Below are 20,567 nucleotides of genomic sequence, written 5' to 3' on the forward strand. Positions count from 1 at the left end.
GTCTTTGAAAGCCATGTCAACAAACAGATCACTGACCATGTCGAATCCCCCGTACCTTCTCCGCTGTGCAATCTGGTTTCCGAGCCGGTCACGGGTGCACCTCAGCCACGCTCTAGGTACTAAACGATATCATAACCACCATCGATAAAACACAGTACTGTGCAGCAGTCTTCATCGACCTGGCCAAGGCTTTCAACTCTGTCAATCACCATAGTCTTATCGACAGACTCATTAGCCTCAGTTTTTCTAATGACTGCCTTGCCTGGTTCACCAACTACTTTGCAGACAGAGTTCAGTGTGTCAAATCGGAGGGCATGTTGTCCGGTCCTCTGGTCCTCTGGAGGTGCCACAGGGTTCAATTCTCGGGCCGACTCTTTTCTCTCTATATATCAATGATGTTGCTCTTTCTGCGGGCGATTCCCTGATCCGCCTCTACGCAGACGACACCATTCTGTATACTTCTGGCCCTTCCTTGGACACTGTTTTATCTAACCTCCAAACAAGCTTCAATGCCATACAACACTCCTTCCGTGGCCCCCAACTGCTCTTAAATGCTAGTAAAACCAAGTGCATGTTTTTCAACTCTTCCCTGCCTGCACCCGCACGCCCGACTAGCATCACCACCCTGGATGGTTCCGACCTAGAATATGTGGACATCTATAAGTACCTAGGTGTCTGGCTAGACTGTAAACTCTCCTTCCAGACTCATATCAAACATCTCCAATCCAAAATCAAATTTAGAATCGGCTTTCGCAACAAAGCCTCCTTCACTCACTCCGCCAAATTTACCCTAGTAAAACTGACTATCCTACCGATCCTCGACTTCGGCGATGTCATCTACAAAATAGTTTCCAATACTCTACTCGGCAAACTGGATGCAGTTTATCACAGTGCCATCCGTTTTGTTACTAAAGCACCTTATACCACCCACCACTGCGACCTGTATGCTCTAGTCGGCTGGCCCTCGCCTCATATTCGTCGCCAGACCCACTGGCTCCAGGTCATCTACAAGTCCATGCTAGGTAAAGCTCCACCTTATCTCAGTTCACTGGTCACGATGGCAACACCCACCTGTAGCACGCGCTCCAGCAGGTGTATCTCACTGATCATCCCTAAAGCCAACACCTCATTTGGCTGCCTTTCCTTCCAGTTCTCTGCTGCCTGTGACTGGAACGAATTGCAAAAATCGTTGAAGTTTGAGACTTTTATCTCCCTCATCACCTTTAAACATCTGCTATCTGAGCAGCTAACCGATCGCTGCAACTGTACATAGTCCATTGGTAAATAGCCCACCCAATTTAACTACCTCATCCCCATACTGTTTTTATTTATTTACTTTTCTGCTCTTTTTCACACCAGTATCTCTACCTGCACATGACCATCTGATCATTTATCACTCCAGTGTTAATCTGCTAAATTGAAATGATTCGCCTTCCTCCTCATGCCTTTTGCACACAATGTATATAGACTTTTTTTCTTTCTTTTTTTCCCCTACTGTGTTCATTACTTGTTTATTGTTTATTCCATGTGTAACTCTGTGTTGTTGTCTGTTCACACTGCTATGCTTTATCTTGGCCAGGTCGCAGTTGTAAATGAGAACTTGTTCTCAACTTGCCTACCTGGTTAAATAAAGGTGAAATTAAAAATAAATAAATAAAAAATCTGGCTGAATGATAAACAACCTATCAACTAAATGAATGAGTCACAATGGTATTGACATTTAGACCATCACAAGACCATCACTCACCAGATCTACTAACTCCAAGCCATGGTGATTGCAGCTACATTTGTACCACTGGGCATTGACTCTACGAAACTCCATATCTTGCAACAAAAACCTTTATCACAACTAAAATACTCTAACACTCTTCTACAGGACAGAGGCCCAAGTTGCAAATCAGGTCGTCAGCCAGATGAATGTGATGAATGAGTCAAGCGAGGGAATGAAATTGCTAGTAGATCCACATTCTAGTTGGACTCCAGCTCCGAGACAAGTTGGTGTGTGAGATTGATGGATGACCATTGTCCATTCATTGGTACAGTGACACCTGATGTTTGACTGGGGTCTACACAGGGCTATGGGCTCTACTCTACAGAACCCCACAAATACAGGGACTGTGTCACACTCTTGGACAATGAAGGATACCATCTTCTCCAACACTCTGTCTTGACCAGTTTGCAGTCCCGATGCGGCCTTATGCTCCACATGGAGTGAAGTGGAGTAATAGGTAAGTAACAATGAGGTTCGTCTCCTGATCTAAAACCTCCTCGATCAAAACCTGACCATTTAACTGACCAGTTAATATAAACCAGTCATCATTCTCAGAAGTGGTTTCTGTCATTTTATATTTTGTCCAGTCATGTAAACTAAAGTAAGATAAGGGCCAGAGGCTTCGTATTGAATTCTTTAATATGTGAAGCTAAGAAGTGAAAGTGTGTCCTTTTATCAATAATGGGAATAATAACCATGACAGGGAAACGCATCTGGCCCTTAGACCCTCAGCAGTAGACAGATGTATGAGAGGAATTAATAAGGCCTGCTGCCTGCCGTGCAGACAGCCACATGAGGAACAATAATATATACCATTTAATAATTAGACCTGGTTAACATAGACCTGAGTCTCTCTCCCTTCCTCCCTCTCTTCCTCCCTCCTCCTCCCTCCCTCCCTCCCTCCCTCCCTCCCTCCCTCCCTCCCTCCCTCCCTCCCTCCCCAGTCGGAGATGGAAGTAGCAGCCAGGGTATCAGTCAGTATATTCTGCTCTTGCCAAAGCAACACTAGGACTGGGCACGTTGCAGTGCCGTGAACACCAAGAGGACCTCTCCTCTTTACATGACAGGGGTCTCTAATTAAAGTGCGCAACGAGACACCCCCACGCCGGCCAAAGCTCCTCCGTATCAGCTCTACACCCACAATTAAAGCTATAGTCTGCGATTCGAAAATGAACAGAACAGGGTCCAGTCACTTGGTATACAGCTGACAAATGGACCCGGGGAAGTGAAACCCCTTTCATAGAAGGTGTTCTAGATACCAGGACTGACAGTCTATGATGCCCACATGACAGTTTGAAAGATATTTTGAAGCTATATATTGTTTGTTTACATTCTTGTTGCTTGTAAACAATGTAGTAATAAAACCTTAGATTTTGGGTTATGATAAAGACAAAACAGTTAAGCTCAGCTCGTGATGCAGTTATAAGTTATATTCTTCAAGAACCAATGTGTAAACATACAGATTTGAAATGACCATTGAACAGTTTCCCCAAATCACAGACTGCATCTTTAAGTCCACTATGGGAGCCAAGGCGCTGCATTATTGATGGAGCAGAACGCTTGATTAGAACTCTTTACACAGCTCCGGAAGAGAACAGCCAGTCCGTTGTCATTAAACACCACTTCAACCAAGTCAAAACATACACACTTCCTAAACATCAGGGTTATGATGGAGGAACAACTGGATTGAATGTCAATGCAGGTTCATGTTAACATATGTTGGGGGGTTTAAACATACAGGAACAAGGTGAGCAAGCAAAGAAGAGAGGCACCTTAGGCCAGCAAAAGTAAAGGTCCCCTTGATGGCCGATGCTCTGTGAGGGAAGTAGTTGAGGAAGTAGGATTTCACATCCCAACTCACACAGATGCGAAAGGTGCTAAACTAAGTGAACCAGGGCAATTACAAAGCTCCATATGATGAATCAGCAAATGGTTGAAATTATAACAACCCCTGACCAGGAAATATGTCTGCACATCAAAGCCAGATGGCCATGAGAGGGGCTAAAGTGTATTACCGGCTGGGAGTCAATCAACCGTATCCTCAGTGTGCAGATAATGTAGCATGACTTCAGATCAAAAGCCCTGCTAATGAAAACAGGCTGCTATATGTCTGTCTGTCTGTCTGTCTGTCTGTCTGTCTGTCTGTCTGTCTGTCTGTCTGTCTGTCTGTCTGTCTGTCTGTCTGTCTGTCTGTCTGTCTGTCTGTCTGTCTGTCTGTCTGTCTGTCTGTCTGTCTGTCTGTCTGTCTGTCTGTCTGTCTGTGTGTGCGTGTGTGTCTGCCTGCACACGTACTGTATGAGTGTGTTTACAGGAGACTAGGGGGAATACTGTGAAAACTCCTCCTCTGCAATTGGTTTAATTAATACACACTCAGTGGTTGATAACATTGTGGCTGAAAGTAGATCTCTTTAAGAGATACTTAATCCAGCAGCTAAAGATTGTGCCGTTCCACTCCTCTCCTCTCCCCTCCTGTGTATCACAATCAAAGGTATTGTGTGGGTCTCCTGTGGACTCATTAGTGGACTGTTCAGCCCTCCCCAGAGCCCCCCACTCACCCTCCGGCCCCTCCCCTGTCCCCTCCCCACCCCCCTCCCCTCCCCTCTCCAGCCCCCACCCCCTTCCCATCATCTGACCAGAGCAGTCAGGGAAGCTCCTATTATGACATTCATTAGGCCCTGCTGATGGACACCTAGCCACTGCACTAGTCTCATCAGTCCTGTGATTAATCATGCCCTGTTATCTACCGACCACTATCTGCTGGCTGTACAGGGGAGGAGGTGGAGGTGTGTGCATGTTTGTGTGTGTGCAAACACGCATGTCTGTCTTTGTGTGTATGGGGCGTGTGTTTGCGTGTGCGAGAAGGGAGGTTGAGGTCAGGTATCAGAGGTCAGATATTGTCTGTAAGGCAACAGAGGTGATCAGCGGTCCTTCAGTACTGGACATCATCTACTACAATCACTGTTCTGTGTTCAGATTTACACACACAAAGAGGACCATCAACAGGTCAGAGTATTGAACGATCCATATGGCCCTCAGATACAAAAACAACCGACTGGTTAAGGGGAGAAAATGACCAATATATAAAAAGGTGAGGATTAAGATGAAGAAAGGGCCTGGATAAACATCTAACTTCACTGATCAACATTCAGCCAGCATCATACAATGGCATGCAGGTTACTGGGTGGGATGGAGTGAAAGAGCTATTGGACCATGCTAAACCACTGCAACAGAGGAAACCACATCATGTCTCCGCATTAATAAAACCTCTGAAATGTAATCATTATGAGCACCTTACGTGCCTGGCCTCTGTTTACTGAGCACTCTAATAGCTAACTGGTCAAGACTGATTTATCTGAGAAGGTGCTTAGTGTTCCACAGGCCTGGCTGCCTGACTGAGAGATGGGTTGGTTTAGACTTCTAAAATGCACTTTATAAATACAAAAGCAAATAGCTGCCTGGGGAGGGGGGTATGGTGTGTGTGTATATACATGGTACATGCGTGTGTGTGCGTGTGTGTGCATGTGTGTGTAAATGTGTGCTGCTGTATCATCTTGCGCTTAGGGGAAGAAGAAAGAAGAACTGTTATATAGTCAGAACTCTTCAGTCTCCTGCCTGCTATGTATTACTGGGGATGTACAGCAAATTACACCCGGCGTCCATTAGTTCTTTTCAGGGTTAATATTGATGCAGATATCATTTCTATCTACGGTGTCATTTATTTGAAATACTATGTGAGGGAAGTAGCTCTGGCAGTGAATCAAATCAATTGATAGAGCAGTTAGCCTCGCAGCCCGGCCTGTCTGGGAGACCGCTGAGCGAGCATGAAATATTATGGAGATTGTTCTTTAAAGTGATCTCTTTATCATCATTTGTCTGCAGCCTGGGTGATCCTATCCAGCCCGTGCAGCACTAGCTGCTTTCCTCTTGGGCACCAGCTGTCATAACTCAATCAGCTGGATAATGCAGTCGCGTGCTGCATGCTACCGCTGCGGTGTGTGTGCCCCTCTCACCCCCCCGTCCACCTCCTCCAACCCTCACATCCCCCTCCTCCAACCCTCGCCTCCCCCTCCTCCAACCCTCGCCTCCCCCTCCTCTAACCATCGCCTCCCCCTTCGCACCCCTTCACCTCCCCCTTCACATCCCAGCCGCTGCACATGTCAAGGAGCATCCAGAGAGCCGCTCATCATCGGCGCTGATGGCCCTTCCTCTCTGGGGCCTGCTTGTTTATGTCACTTCCTATGTGAGGGGCCACTAGTTCATGTCACCCACTACAGTAGGAGCATGACTGCTGCGTTATTTCATGTTCAGCTCAGCTGGCTGTCGGTGTGTGTATGTGAGAGTGTGTATGTGTGTGAGTGTGTATGTGTGTGAGTGTGTGTGTGTGTGGAGCCAGGGCTTGGTGGCTTGGTAAAACCCCCCTCCTCAGTGTATGACAGCTAGTTTAACTCCCATGCTGTCTGTTTTGTTGTGCTCAAAGTGAACATACGTCTTTTATGGCTCCCTTCTCCACAGTCTGTTAGTGAGCCTGTGGATGGTTGTTTTACTGCCCATAAATAGTCACGTGTGGCATATTTTTTGTGTCATAAGGACGGCAGTTAAGAGACTCACTTCAAGAGAGACATCTTACTTAGGGTCATCAACCATTCAGTCCACTAAAAATTGACTATTGTCAGAGTGGACTCTCAAAACAATATACAATAGTATATACTGTATACAAAAACAACATACAATACTATATACTGAATACAAAAACAATACTGTCTCCAGCCTCTCTCAGAAGAATATACACTATATGCACTGATATTTATCCATATGGGTGTCTCTGGGTTCAGTTGAGTGGGCATCTTTAGTGAACTGTCCATAGATGGCATCTTCAGTGACAGACAGGAACTGGCCATAGATGGCATCTTCAGTGACAGACAGGAACTGGCCATAGATGGCATCTTCGGTGACAGGGCCAGGACAGTAAAGGGCATTAAGGAAAAAGCTGCATTATTCAAAGACAGCAGGACACCAGGATCCGCTGGCTGTGTCATGTCATCCTGATCCGTGCCTTATACCCTACTGATATTCCATCACTCACCATGTACTGGATACTGTGGCAGACAGTACAGGACCTTCCGCACCAACTGATACTCAAAACCATACTTTGCCCTTTGATATACAATCACGTCAACATCAAGGGTGACACTGAGCCATGGATGTTGACGTGGACGATAATTGTGTAAAGTGATGATGATGTGGGACGTATTTACTGTATATAGTTGACATCATATGGTGTTACTGACCTGTACTCTCTCCAAAACCAATACTTGTTCAGAGTGTGCTCTCTCCATCTCTCTCTCCATCTATCTATCCATCTCTCTCTTTCGCTCTCTAGCTCTCCACCTCTCTATCTACCTCTCTCTCGCTCTCCATCTCTCTCTCTCTCCATCTCTCTCTCTAGCTCACCATCTCTCTCTCTCTCCAGCTCTCCACCTCTCTCTCTCGCTGTCCATCTCTCTCTCTCTAGCTCTCCACCTCTCTCTTTCGCTCTCCATCTCTCTCTCTCTAGCTCTCCATCCCTCTCTCTCTAGCTCCCCATCTACCCCTCTCTCGCTCTCCATCTCTCTCTCTCGCTCTCCATCTCTCTCTCTCGCTGTCCATCTCTCTCTCTCTAGCTCTCCACCTCTCTCTTTCGCTCTCCATCTCTCTCTAGCTCTCCACCCCTCTCTCTCTAGCTCCCCATCTACCCCTCTCTCGCTCTCCACCTCTCTCTTTCGCTCTCCATCTCTCTCTCTCTAGCTCTCCATCCCTCTCTCTCTCACTCCCCATCTACCTCTCTCTCGCTCTCCATCTCTCTCTCTCGCTCTCCATCTCTCTCTCTCTCACTCTCCATTTCTCTCTCTAGCTCACCATCTCTCTCTCTCTAGCTCTCCACCTCTCTCTTTCGCTCTCCATCTCTCTCTCTCTAGCTCTCCATCCCTCTCTCTCTCACTCCCCATCTACCTCTCTCTCGCTCTCCATCTCTCTCTCTCTCGCTCTCCATCTCTCTCTCTCTCTCGCTCTCCATCTCTCTCTCTCTCACTCTCCATTTCTCTCTCTAGCTCACCATCTCTCTCTCTCTCTAGCTCTCCACCTCTCTCTTTCGCTCTCCATCTCTCTCTCTCTAGCTCTCCATCCCTCTCTCTCTAGCTCCCCATCTACCCCTCTCTCGCTCTCCATCTCTCTCTCTCACGCTCTCCATCTCTCTCTCTCTCACTCTCCATTTCTCTCTCTCGCTCTCCATCTCTCTCTCTCGCTGTCCATCTCTCTCTCTCTAGCTCTCCACCTCTCTCTTTCGCTCTCCATCTCTCTCTCTCTAGCTCTCCACCCCTCTCTCTCTAGCTCCCCATCTACCCCTCTCTCGCTCTCCACCTCTCTCTTTCGCTCTCCATCTCTCTCTCTCTAGCTCTCCATCCCTCTCTCTCTCACTCCCCATCTACCTCTCTCTCGCTCTCCATCTCTCTCTCTCTCGCTCTCCATCTCTCTCTCTCTCGCTCTCCATCTCTCTCTCTCTCACTCTCCATTTCTCTCTCTAGCTCACCATCTCTCTCTCTCTAGCTCTCCACCTCTCTCTAACGCTCTCCATCTCTCTCTCTAGCTCTCCATCCTTCTCTCTCTCTCGCTCTCCATCTCTTTCTCTCTAGCTCTCCATCTCTCTCTCAATTCAATTCAATTCAATTCAAGGGCTTTATTGGCATGGGAAACATGTGTTAATATTGCCAAAGCAAGTGAGGTAGACAACATACAAAGTGAATATATAAAGTAAAAAAATAAAAAAAATTAACAGTAAACATTACACATACAGAAGTTTCAAAACAATAAAGACATTACAAATGTCATATTATATATATACAGTGTTTTAACAATGTACAAATGGTTAAAGGACACAAGATAAAATAAATAAGCATAAATATGGGTTGTATTTACAATGGTATTTGTTCTACACTGGTTGCCCTTTTCTCGTGGCAACAGGTCACAAATCTTGCTGCTGTGATGGCACACTGTGGAATTTCACCCAGTAGATATGGGAGTTTTTCAAAATTGGATTTGTTTTTGAATTCTTTGTGGATCTGTGTAATCTGAGGGAAATATGTCTCTCTAATATGGTCATACATTGGGCAGGAGGTTAGGAAGTGCAGCTCAGTTTCCACCTCGTTTTGTGGGCAGTGAGCACATAGCCTGTCTTACATTTACATTTACATTTAAGTCATTTAGCAGACGCTCTTATCCAGAGCGACTTACAAATTGGTGCATTCACCTTATGACATCCAGTGGAACAGCCACTTTACAATAGTGCATCTAAATCTTTTAAGGGGGGGGGGGAGGTGAGAAGGATTACTTATCCTATCCTAGGTATTCCTTAAAGAGGTGGGGTTTCAGGTGTCTCCGGAAGGTGGTGATTGACTCCGCTGTCCTGGCGTCGTGAGGGAGTTTGTTCCACCATTGGGGGGCGAGAGCAGCGAACAGTTTTGACTGGGCTGAGCGGGAACTGTACTTCATGTCTGCCTACGGCGGCCTTTCTCAATAGCAAGGCTATGCTCACTGAGTCTGTACATAGTCAAAGCTTTCCTTAATTTTGGGTCAGTCACAGTGGTCGGGTATTCTGCCGCTGTGTACACTCTGTGTAGGGCCAAATAGCATTATAGTTTGCTCTGTTTTTTTGTTAATTCTTTCCAATGTGTCAAGTAATTATCTTTTTGTTTTCTCATGATTTGGTTGGGTCTAATTGTGCTGTTGTCTTGGGGCTCTGTAGGGTGTGTTTATGTTTGTGAACAGAGCCCCAGGACCAGCTTGCTTAGGGAACTCTTCTCCAGGTTCATCTCTCTGTAGGTGATGGCTTTGTTATGGAAGGTTTGGGAATCGCTTCCTTTTAGGTGGTTGTAGAATTTAAATGCTCTTTTCTGGATTTTGATAATTAGTGGGTATCGGCCCAATTCTGCTCTGCATGCATTCTCTCTCTCACTCTCTATCTCTTTCACTCGCTCTGTTTATAGTTTGTTTGTATAAACATTAGAGCGCTAAAAACAATCAACACACAAACCTCCTGCAGAACTGTGTGTATGAGTAGGGTTTATGACCAACACCAATACAAACAACACACAAACCTCCTGCAGAACTGTGTGTATGAGTAGGGTTTATGACCAACACCAATACAATCAACACACAAACCTCCTGCAGAACAGTGTGTATGAGTAGGGTTCATGACCAACACCAATACAATCAACACACAAACCTCCTGCAGAACAGTGTGTATGAGTAGGGTTTATGACCAACACCAATACAATCAACACACAAACCTCCTGCAGAACAGTGTGTATGAGTAGGGTTTATGACCAACACCAATACAATCAACACACAAACCTCCTGCAGAACAGTGTGTATGAGTAGGGTTCATGACCAACACCAATACAAACAACACACAAACCTCCCACAGAACAGTGTGTATGAGTAGGGTTCATGACCAACACCAATACTAACAACACACAAACCTCCCGCAGAACTGTGTGTATGAGTAGGGTTCATGACCAACACCAATACAAACAACACACAAACCTCCCACAGAACTGTGTGTATGAGTAGGGTTCATGACCAACACCAATACAAACAACACACAAACCTCCCACAGAACTGTGTGTATGAATAGGGTTCATGACCAACACCAATACAATCAACACACAAACCTCCTGCAGAACAGTGTGTATGAGTAGGGTTTATGACCAACACCAATACAATCAACACACAAACCTCCCACATAACTGTGTGTATGAGTAGGGTTCATGACCAACACCAATACAATCAACACACAAACCTCCTGCAGAACAGTGTGTATGAGTAGGGTTTATGACCAACACCAATACAATCAACACACAAACCTCCCACATAACTGTGTGTATGAGTAGGGTTCATGACCAACACCAATACAATCAACACACAAACCTCCTGCAGAACAGTGTGTATGAGTAGGGTTTATGACCAACACCAATACAATCAATACACAAACCTCCTGCAGAACAGTGTGTATGAGTAGGGTTCATGACCAACACCAATACAATCAACACACAAACCTCCTGCAGAACAGTGTGTATGAGTAGGGTTTATGACCAACACCAATACAATCAACACACAAACCTCCCACATAACTGTGTGTATGAGTAGGGTTCATGACCAACACCAATACAATCAACACACAAACCTCCTGCAGAACAGTGTGTATGAGTAGGGTTTATGACCAACACCAATACAATCAATACACAAACCTCCTGCAGAACAGTGTGTATGAGTAGGGTTCATGACCAACACCAATACAATCAACACACAAACCTCCTGCAGAACAGTGTGTATGAGTAGGGTTCATGACCAACACCAATACAAACAACACACAAACCTCCTGCAGAACAGTGTGTATGAGTAGGGTTCATGACCAACACCAATACAATCAACGCACAAAACTCCTGCAGAACAGTGTGTATGAGTAGGGTTTATGACCAACACCAATACAAACAACACACAAACCTCCTGCAGAACAGTGTGTATGAGTAGGGTTTATGACCAACACCAATACAAACAATACACAAACCTCCTGCAGAACAGTGTGTATGAGTAGGGTTTATGACCAACACCAATACAATCAACACACAAACCTCCTGCAGAACAGTGTGTATGAGTAGGGTTTATGACCAACACCAATACAATCAACACACAAACCTCCTGCAGAACAGTGTGTATGAGTAGGGTTTATGACCAACACCAATACAATCAACACACAAACCTCCTGCAGAACAGTGTGTATGAGTAGGGTTCATGACCAACACCAATACAATCAACGCACAAACCTCCTGCAGAACAGTGTGTATGAGTAGGGTTTATGACCAACACCAATACAATCAACACACAAACCTCCTGCAGAACAGTGTGTATGAGTAGGGTTCATGACCAACACCAATACAATCAACACACAAACCTCCTGCAGAACAGTGTGTATGAGTAGGGTTCATGACCAACACCAATACAAACAACACACAAACCTCCTGCAGAACAGTGTGTATGAGTAGGGTTCATGACCAACACCAATACAATCAACACACAAACCTCCTGCAGAACAGTGTGTATGAGTAGGGTTTATGACCAACACCAATACAAACAACACACAAACCTCCTGCAGAACAGTGTGTATGAGTAGGGTTCATGACCAACACCAATACAATCAACACACAAACCTCCTGCAGAACTGTGTGTATGAGTAGGGTTTATGACCAACACCAATACAATCAACACACAAACCTCCCACATAACTGTGTGTATGAGTAGGGTTTATGACCAACACCAATACAATCAACACACAAACCTCCTGCAGAACAGTGTGTATGAGTAGGGTTTATGACCAACACCAATACAATCAACACACAAACCTCCCACATAACTGTGTGTATGAGTAGGGTTCATGACCAACACCAATACAATCAACACACAAACCTCCTGCAGAACAGTGTGTATGAGTAGGGTTTATGACCAACACCAATACAATCAATACACAAACCTCCTGCAGAACAGTGTGTATGAGTAGGGTTCATGACCAACACCAATACAATCAACACACAAACCTCCTGCAGAACAGTGTGTATGAGTAGGGTTTATGACCAACACCAATACAATCAACACACAAACCTCCCACATAACTGTGTGTATGAATAGGGTTCATGACCAACACCAATACAATCAACACACAAACCTCCTGCAGAACAGTGTGTATGAGTAGGGTTCATGACCAACACCAATACAAACAACACACAAACCTCCTGCAGAACAGTGTGTATGAGTAGGGTTCATGACCAACACCAATACAATCAACACACAAAACTCCTGCAGAACAGTGTGTATGAGTAGGGTTTATGACCAACACCAATACAAACAACACACAAACCTCCTGCAGAACAGTGTGTATGAGTAGGGTTTATGACCAACACCAATACAAACAATACACAAACCTCCTGCAGAACAGTGTGTATGAGTAGGGTTTATGACCAACACCAATACAATCAACACACAAACCTCCTGCAGAACAGTGTGTATGAGTAGGGTTTATGACCAACACCAATACAATCAACACACAAACCTCCTGCAGAACAGTGTGTATGAGTAGGGTTTATGACCAACACCAATACAATCAACACACAAACCTCCTGCAGAACAGTGTGTATGAGTAGGGTTCATGACCAACACCAATACAATCAACGCACAAACCTCCTGCAGAACAGTGTGTATGAGTAGGGTTTATGACCAACACCAATACAATCAACACACAAACCTCCTGCAGAACAGTGTGTATGAGTAGGGTTCATGACCAACACCAATACAATCAACACACAAACCTCCTGCAGAACAGTGTGTATGAGTAGGGTTCATGACCAACACCAATACAAACAACACACAAACCTCCTGCAGAACAGTGTGTATGAGTAGGGTTCATGACCAACACCAATACAATCAACACACAAACCTCCTGCAGAACAGTGTGTATGAGTAGGGTTTATGACCAACACCAATACAAACAACACACAAACCTCCTGCAGAACTGTGTGTATGAGTAGGGTTCATGACCAACACCAATACAATCAACACACAAACCTCCTGCAGAACAGTGTGTATGAGTAGGGTTTATGACCAACACCAATACAATCAACGCACAAAACTCCTGCAGAACAGTGTGTATGAGTAGGGTTCATGACCAACACCAATACAATCAACACACAAACCTCCTGCAGAACAGTGTGTATGAGTAGGGTTCATGACCAACACCAATACAATCAACACACAAACCTCCTGCAGAACTGTGTGTATGAGTAGGGTTTATGACCAACACCAATACAATCAACACACAAACCTCCCACATAACTGTGTGTGTATGAGTAGGGTTTATGACCAACACCAATACAATCAACACACAAACCTCCTGCAGAACAGTGTGTATGAGTAGGGTTTATGACCAACACCAATACAATCAACACACAAACCTCCCACATAACTGTGTGTATGAGTAGGGTTTATGACCAACACCAATACAATCAACACACAAACCTCCTGCAGAACAGTGTGTATGAGTAGGGTTTATGACCAACACCAATACAAACAATACACAAACCTCCTGCAGAACAGTGTGTATGAGTAGGGTTTATGACCAACACCAATACAATCAACACACAAACCTCCTGCAGAACAGTGTGTATGAGTAGGGTTTATGACCAACACCAATACAAACAACACACAAACCTCCTGCAGAACAGTGTGTATGAGTAGGGTTTATGACCAACACCAATACAATCAACACACAAACCTCCTGCAGAACAGTGTGTATGAGTAGGGTTTATGACCAACACCAATACAATCAACACACAAACCTCCTGCAGAACAGTGTGTATGAGTAGGGTTTATGACCAACACCAATACAAACAACACACAAACCTCCTGCAGAACAGTGTGTATGAGTAGGGTTTATGACCAACACCAATACAAACAATACACAAACCTCCTGCAGAACAGTGTGTATGAGTAGGGTTTATGACCAACACCAATACAAACAACACACAAACCTCCTGCAGAACAGTGTGTATGAGTAGGGTTTATGACCAACACCAATACAATCAACACACAAACCTCCTGCAGAACAGTGTGTATGAGTAGGGTTTATGACCAACACCAATACAATCAACACACAAACCTCCTGCAGAACAGTGTGTATGAGTAGGGTTTATGACCAACACCAATACAATCAACACACAAACCTCCTGCAGAACAGTGTGTATGAGTAGGGTTTATGACCAACACCAATACAATCAACACACAAACCTCCTGCAGAACAGTGTGTATGAGTAGGGTTTATGACCAACACCAATACAATCAACACACAAACCTCCTGCAGAACAGTGTGTATGAGTAGGGTTTATGACCAACACCAATACAATCAACACACAAACCTCCTGCAGAACAGTGTGTATGAGTAGGGTTTATGACCAACACCAATACAATCAACACACAAACCTCCTGCAGAACAGTGTGTATGAGTAGGGTTTATGACCAACACCAATACAATCAACACACAAACCTCCTGCAGAACAGTGTGTATGAGTAGGGTTTATGACCAACACCAATACAATCAACACACAAACCTCCTGCAGAACAGTGTGTATGAGTAGGGTTTATGACCAACACCAATACAAACAATACACAAACCTCCTGCAGAACAGTGTGTATGAGTAGGGTTTATGACCAACACCAATACAATCAACACACAAACCTCCTGCAGAACAGTGTGTATGAGTAGGGTTTATGACCAACACCAATACAAACAATACACAAACCTCCTGCAGAACAGTGTGTATGAGTAGGGTTTATGACCAACACCAATACAATCAACACACAAACCTCCTGCAGAACAGTGTGTATGAGTAGGGTTTATGACCAACACCAATACAATCAACACACAAACCTCCTGCAGAACAGTGTGTATGAGTAGGGTTTATGACCAACACCAATACAAACAACACACAAACCTCCTGCAGAACAGTGTGTATGAGTAGGGTTCATGACCAACACCAATACAATCAACACACAAACCTCCTGCAGAACAGTGTGTATGAGTAGGGTTTATGACCAACACCAATACAATCAATACACAAACCTCCTGCAGAACAGTGTGTATGAGTAGGGTTCATGACCAACACCAATACAATCAACACACACACCTCCTGCAGAACAGTGTGTATGAGTAGGGTTTATGACCAACACCAATACAATCAACACACAAACCTCCTGCAGAACAGTGTGTATGAGTAGGGTTTATGACCAACACCAATACAATCAACACACAAACCTCCTGCAGAACAGTGTGTATGAGTAGGGTTTATGACCAACACCAATACAATCAACACACAAACCTCCTGCAGAACAGTGTGTATGAGTAGGGTTTATGACCAACACCAATACAATCAACACACAAACCTCCTGCAGAACAGTGTGTATGAGTAGGGTTTATGACCAACACCAATACAATCAACACACAAACCTCCTGCAGAACAGTGTGTATGAGTAGGGTTCATGACCAACACCAATACAATCAACACACAAACCTCCTGCAGAACAGTGTGTATGAGTAGGGTTTATGACCAACACCAATACAATCAATACACAAACCTCCTGCAGAACAGTGTGTATGAGTAGGGTTCATGACCAACACCAATACAATCAACACACACACCTCCTGCAGAACAGTGTGTATGAGTAGGGTTTATGACCAACACCAATACAATCAACACACAAACCTCCTGCAGAACAGTGTGTATGAGTAGGGTTTATGACCAACACCAATACAATCAACACACAAACCTCCTGCAGAACAGTGTGTATGAGTAGGGTTTATGACCAACACCAATACAATCAACACACAAACCTCCTGCAGAACAGTGTGTATGAGTAGGGTTTATGACCAACACCAATACAATCAACACACAAACCTCCTGCAGAACAGTGTGTATGAGTAGGGTTTATGACCAACACCAATACAATCAACACACAAACCTCCTGCAGAACAGTGTGTATGAGTAGGGTTTATGACCAACACCAATACAATCAACACACAAACCTCCTGCAGAACAGTGTGTATGAGTAGGGTTTATGACCAACACCAATACAATCAATACACAAACCTCCTGCAGAACAGTGTGTATGAGTAGGGTTTATGACCAACACCAATACAATCAACACACAAACCTCCTGCAGAACAGTGTGTATGAGTAGGGTTCATGACCAACACCAATACAATCAACACACAAACCTCCTGCAGAACAGTGTGTATGAGTAGGGTTTATGACCAACACCAATACAATCAACACACAAACCTCCTGCAGAACAGTGTGTATGAGTAGGGTTTATGACCAACACCAATACAATCAACACACAAACCTCCTGCAGAACAGTGTGTATGAGTAGGGTTTATGACCAACACCAATACAATCAATACACAAACCTCCTGCAGAACAGTGTGTATGAGTAGGGTTTATGACCAACACCAATACAATCAACACACAAACCTCCTGCAGAACAGTGTGTATGAGTAGGGTTTATGACCAACACCAATACAATCAACACACAAACCTCCTGCAGAACAGTGTGTATGAGTAGGGTTTATGACCAACACCAATACAATCAACACACAAACCTCCTGCAGAACAGTGTGTATGAGTAGGGTTTATGACCAACACCAATACAATCAACACACAAACCTCCTGCAGAACAGTGTGTATGAGTAGGGTTTATGACCAACACCAATACAATCAACACACAAACCTCCTGCAGAACAGTGTGTATGAGTAGGGTTTATGACCAACACCAATACAATCAACACACAAACCTCCTGCAGAACAGTGTGTATGAGTAGGGTTTATGACCAACACCAATACAATCAACACACAAACCTCCTGCAGAACAGTGTGTATGAGTAGGGTTTATGACCAACACCAATACAATCAATACACAAACCTCCTGCAGAACAGTGTGTATGAGTAGGGTTTATGACCAACACCAATACAATCAACACACAAACCTCCTGCAGAACAGTGTGTATGAGTAGGGTTCATGACCAACACCAATACAATCAACACACAAACCTCCTGCAGAACAGTGTGTATGAGTAGGGTTTATGACCAACACCAATACAATCAACACACAAACCTCCTGCAGAACAGTCTGTATGAGTAGGGTTTATGACCAACACCAATACAATCAACACACAAACCTCCTGCAGAACAGTGTGTATGAGTAGGGTTTATGACCAACACCAATACAATCAACACACAAACCTCCTGCAGAACAGTGTGTATGAGTAGGGTTTATGACCAACACCAATACAATCAACACACAAACCTCCCACATAACTGTGTGTATGAGTAGGGTTTATGACCAACACCAATACAATCAACACACAAACCTCCTGCAGAACAGTGTGTATGAGTAGGGTTTATGACCAACACCAATACAATCAACACACAAACCTCCTGCAGAACAGTGTGTATGAGTAGGGTTTATGACCAACACCAATACAATCAACACACAAACCTCCTGCAGAACAGTGTGTATGAGTAGGGTTTATGACCAACACCAATACAATCAACACACAAACCTCCTGCAGAACAGTGTGTATGAGTAGGGTTTATGACCAACACCAATACAATCAATACACAAACCTCCTGCAGAACAGTGTGTATGAGTAGGGTTTATGACCAACACCAATACAATCAACACACAAACCTCCTGCAGAACAGTGTGTATGAGTAGGGTTCATGACCAACACCAATACAATCAACACACAAACCTCCTGCAGAACAGTGTGTATGAGTAGGGTTTATGACCAACACCAATACAATCAACACACAAACCTCCTGCAGAACAGTCTGTATGAGTAGGGTTTATGACCAACACCAATACAATCAACACACAAACCTCCTGCAGAACAGTGTGTATGAGTAGGGTTTATGACCAACACCAATACAATCAACACACAAACCTCCTGCAGAACAGTGTGTATGAGTAGGGTTTATGACCAACAACAATACAATCAACACACAAACCTCCCACTGCATAACTGTGTGTATGAGTAGGGTTTATGACCAACACCAATACAATCAATACACAAACCTCCTGCAGAACAGTGTGTATGAGTAGGGTTCATGACCAACACCAATACAAACAACACACAAACCTCCTGCAGAACAGTGTGTATGAGTAGGGTTCATGACCAACACCAATACAATCAACACACAAACCTCCTGCAGAACAGTGTGTATGAGTAGGGTTTATGACCAACACCAATACAAACAACACACAAACCTCCTGCAGAACTGTGTGTATGAGTAGGGTTTATGACCAACACCAATACAATCAACACACAAACCTCCTGCAGAACAGTGTGTATGAGTAGGGTTCATGACCAACACCAATACAATCAACACACAAACCTCCTGCAGAACAGTGTGTATGAGTAGGGTTTATGACCAACACCAATACAAACAACACACAAACCTCCTGCAGAACAGTGTGTATGAGTAGGGTTTATGACCAACACCAATACAATCAACACACAAACCTCCTGCAGAACAGTGTGTATGAGTAGGGTTCATGACCAACACCAATACAATCAACACACAAACCTCCTGCAGAACAGTGTGTATGAGTAGGGTTTATGACCAACACCAATACAATCAACACACAAACCTCCTGCAGAACAGTCTGTATGAGTAGGGTTTATGACCAACACCAATACAATCAACACACAAACCTCCTGCAGAACAGTGTGTATGAGTAGGGTTTATGACCAACACCAATACAATCAACACACAAACCTCCTGCAGAACAGTGTGTATGAGTAGGGTTTATGACCAACACCAATACAATCAACACACAAACCTCCCACATAACTGTGTGTATGAGTAGGGTTTATGACCAACACCAATACAATCAATACACAAACCTCCTGCAGAACAGTGTGTATGAGTAGGGTTTATGACCAACACCAATACAATCAACACACAAACCTCCTGCAGAACAGTGTGTATGAGTAGGGTTCATGACCAACACCAATACAATCAACACACAAACCTCCTGCAGAACAGTGTGTATGAGTAGGGTTTATGACCAACACCAATACAAACAACACACAAACCTCCTGCAGAACAGTGTGTATGAGTAGGGTTTATGACCAACACCAATACAATCAACACACAAACCTCCTGCAGAACAGTGTGTATGAGTAGGGTTCATGACCAACACCAATACAATCAACACACAAACCTCCTGCAGAACAGTGTGTATGAGTAGGGTTTATGACCAACACCAATACAATCAACACACAAACCTCCTGCAGAACAGTGTGTATGAGTAGGGTTTATGACCAACACCAATACAATCAACACACAAACCTCCTGCAGAACAGTGTGTATGAGTAGGGTTTATGACCAACACCAATACAATCAACACACAAACCTCCTGCAGAACAGTGTGTATGAGTAGGGTTTATGACCAACACCAATACAATCAACACACAAACCTCCTGCAGAACAGTGTGTATGAGTAGGGTTTATGACCAACACCAATACAATCAATACACAAACCTCCTGCAGAACAGTGTGTATGAGTAGGGTTTATGACCAACACCAATACAATCAACACACAAACCTCCTGCAGAACAGTGTGTATGAGTAGGGTTCATGACCAACACCAATACAATCAACACACAAACCTCCTGCAGAACAGTGTGTATGAGTAGGGTTTATGACCAACACCAATACAATCAACACACAAACCTCCTGCAGAACAGTGTGTATGAGTAGGGTTTATGACCAACACCAATACAATCAACACACAAACCTCCTGCAGAACAGTGTGTATGAGTAGGGTTTATGACCAACACCAATACAATCAACACACAAACCTCCTGCAGAACAGTGTGTATGAGTAGGGTTTATGACCAACACCAATACAATCAACACACAAACCTCCACATAACAGTGTGTATGAGTAGGGTTTATGACCAACACCAATACAATCAACACACAAACCTCCTGCAGAACAGTGTGTATGAGTAGGGTTTATGACCAACACCAATACAATCAACACACAAACCTCCTGCAGAACAGTGTGTATGAGTAGGGTTCATGACCAACACCAATACAAACAATACACAAACCTCCTGCAGAACAGTGTGTATGAGTAGGGTTTATGACCA

Source organism: Oncorhynchus keta, chromosome 2 (genome assembly GCF_023373465.1).
Source record: "Oncorhynchus keta strain PuntledgeMale-10-30-2019 chromosome 2, Oket_V2, whole genome shotgun sequence".
In the NCBI taxonomy this organism is placed as follows: Eukaryota; Metazoa; Chordata; class Actinopteri; order Salmoniformes; family Salmonidae; genus Oncorhynchus; species Oncorhynchus keta.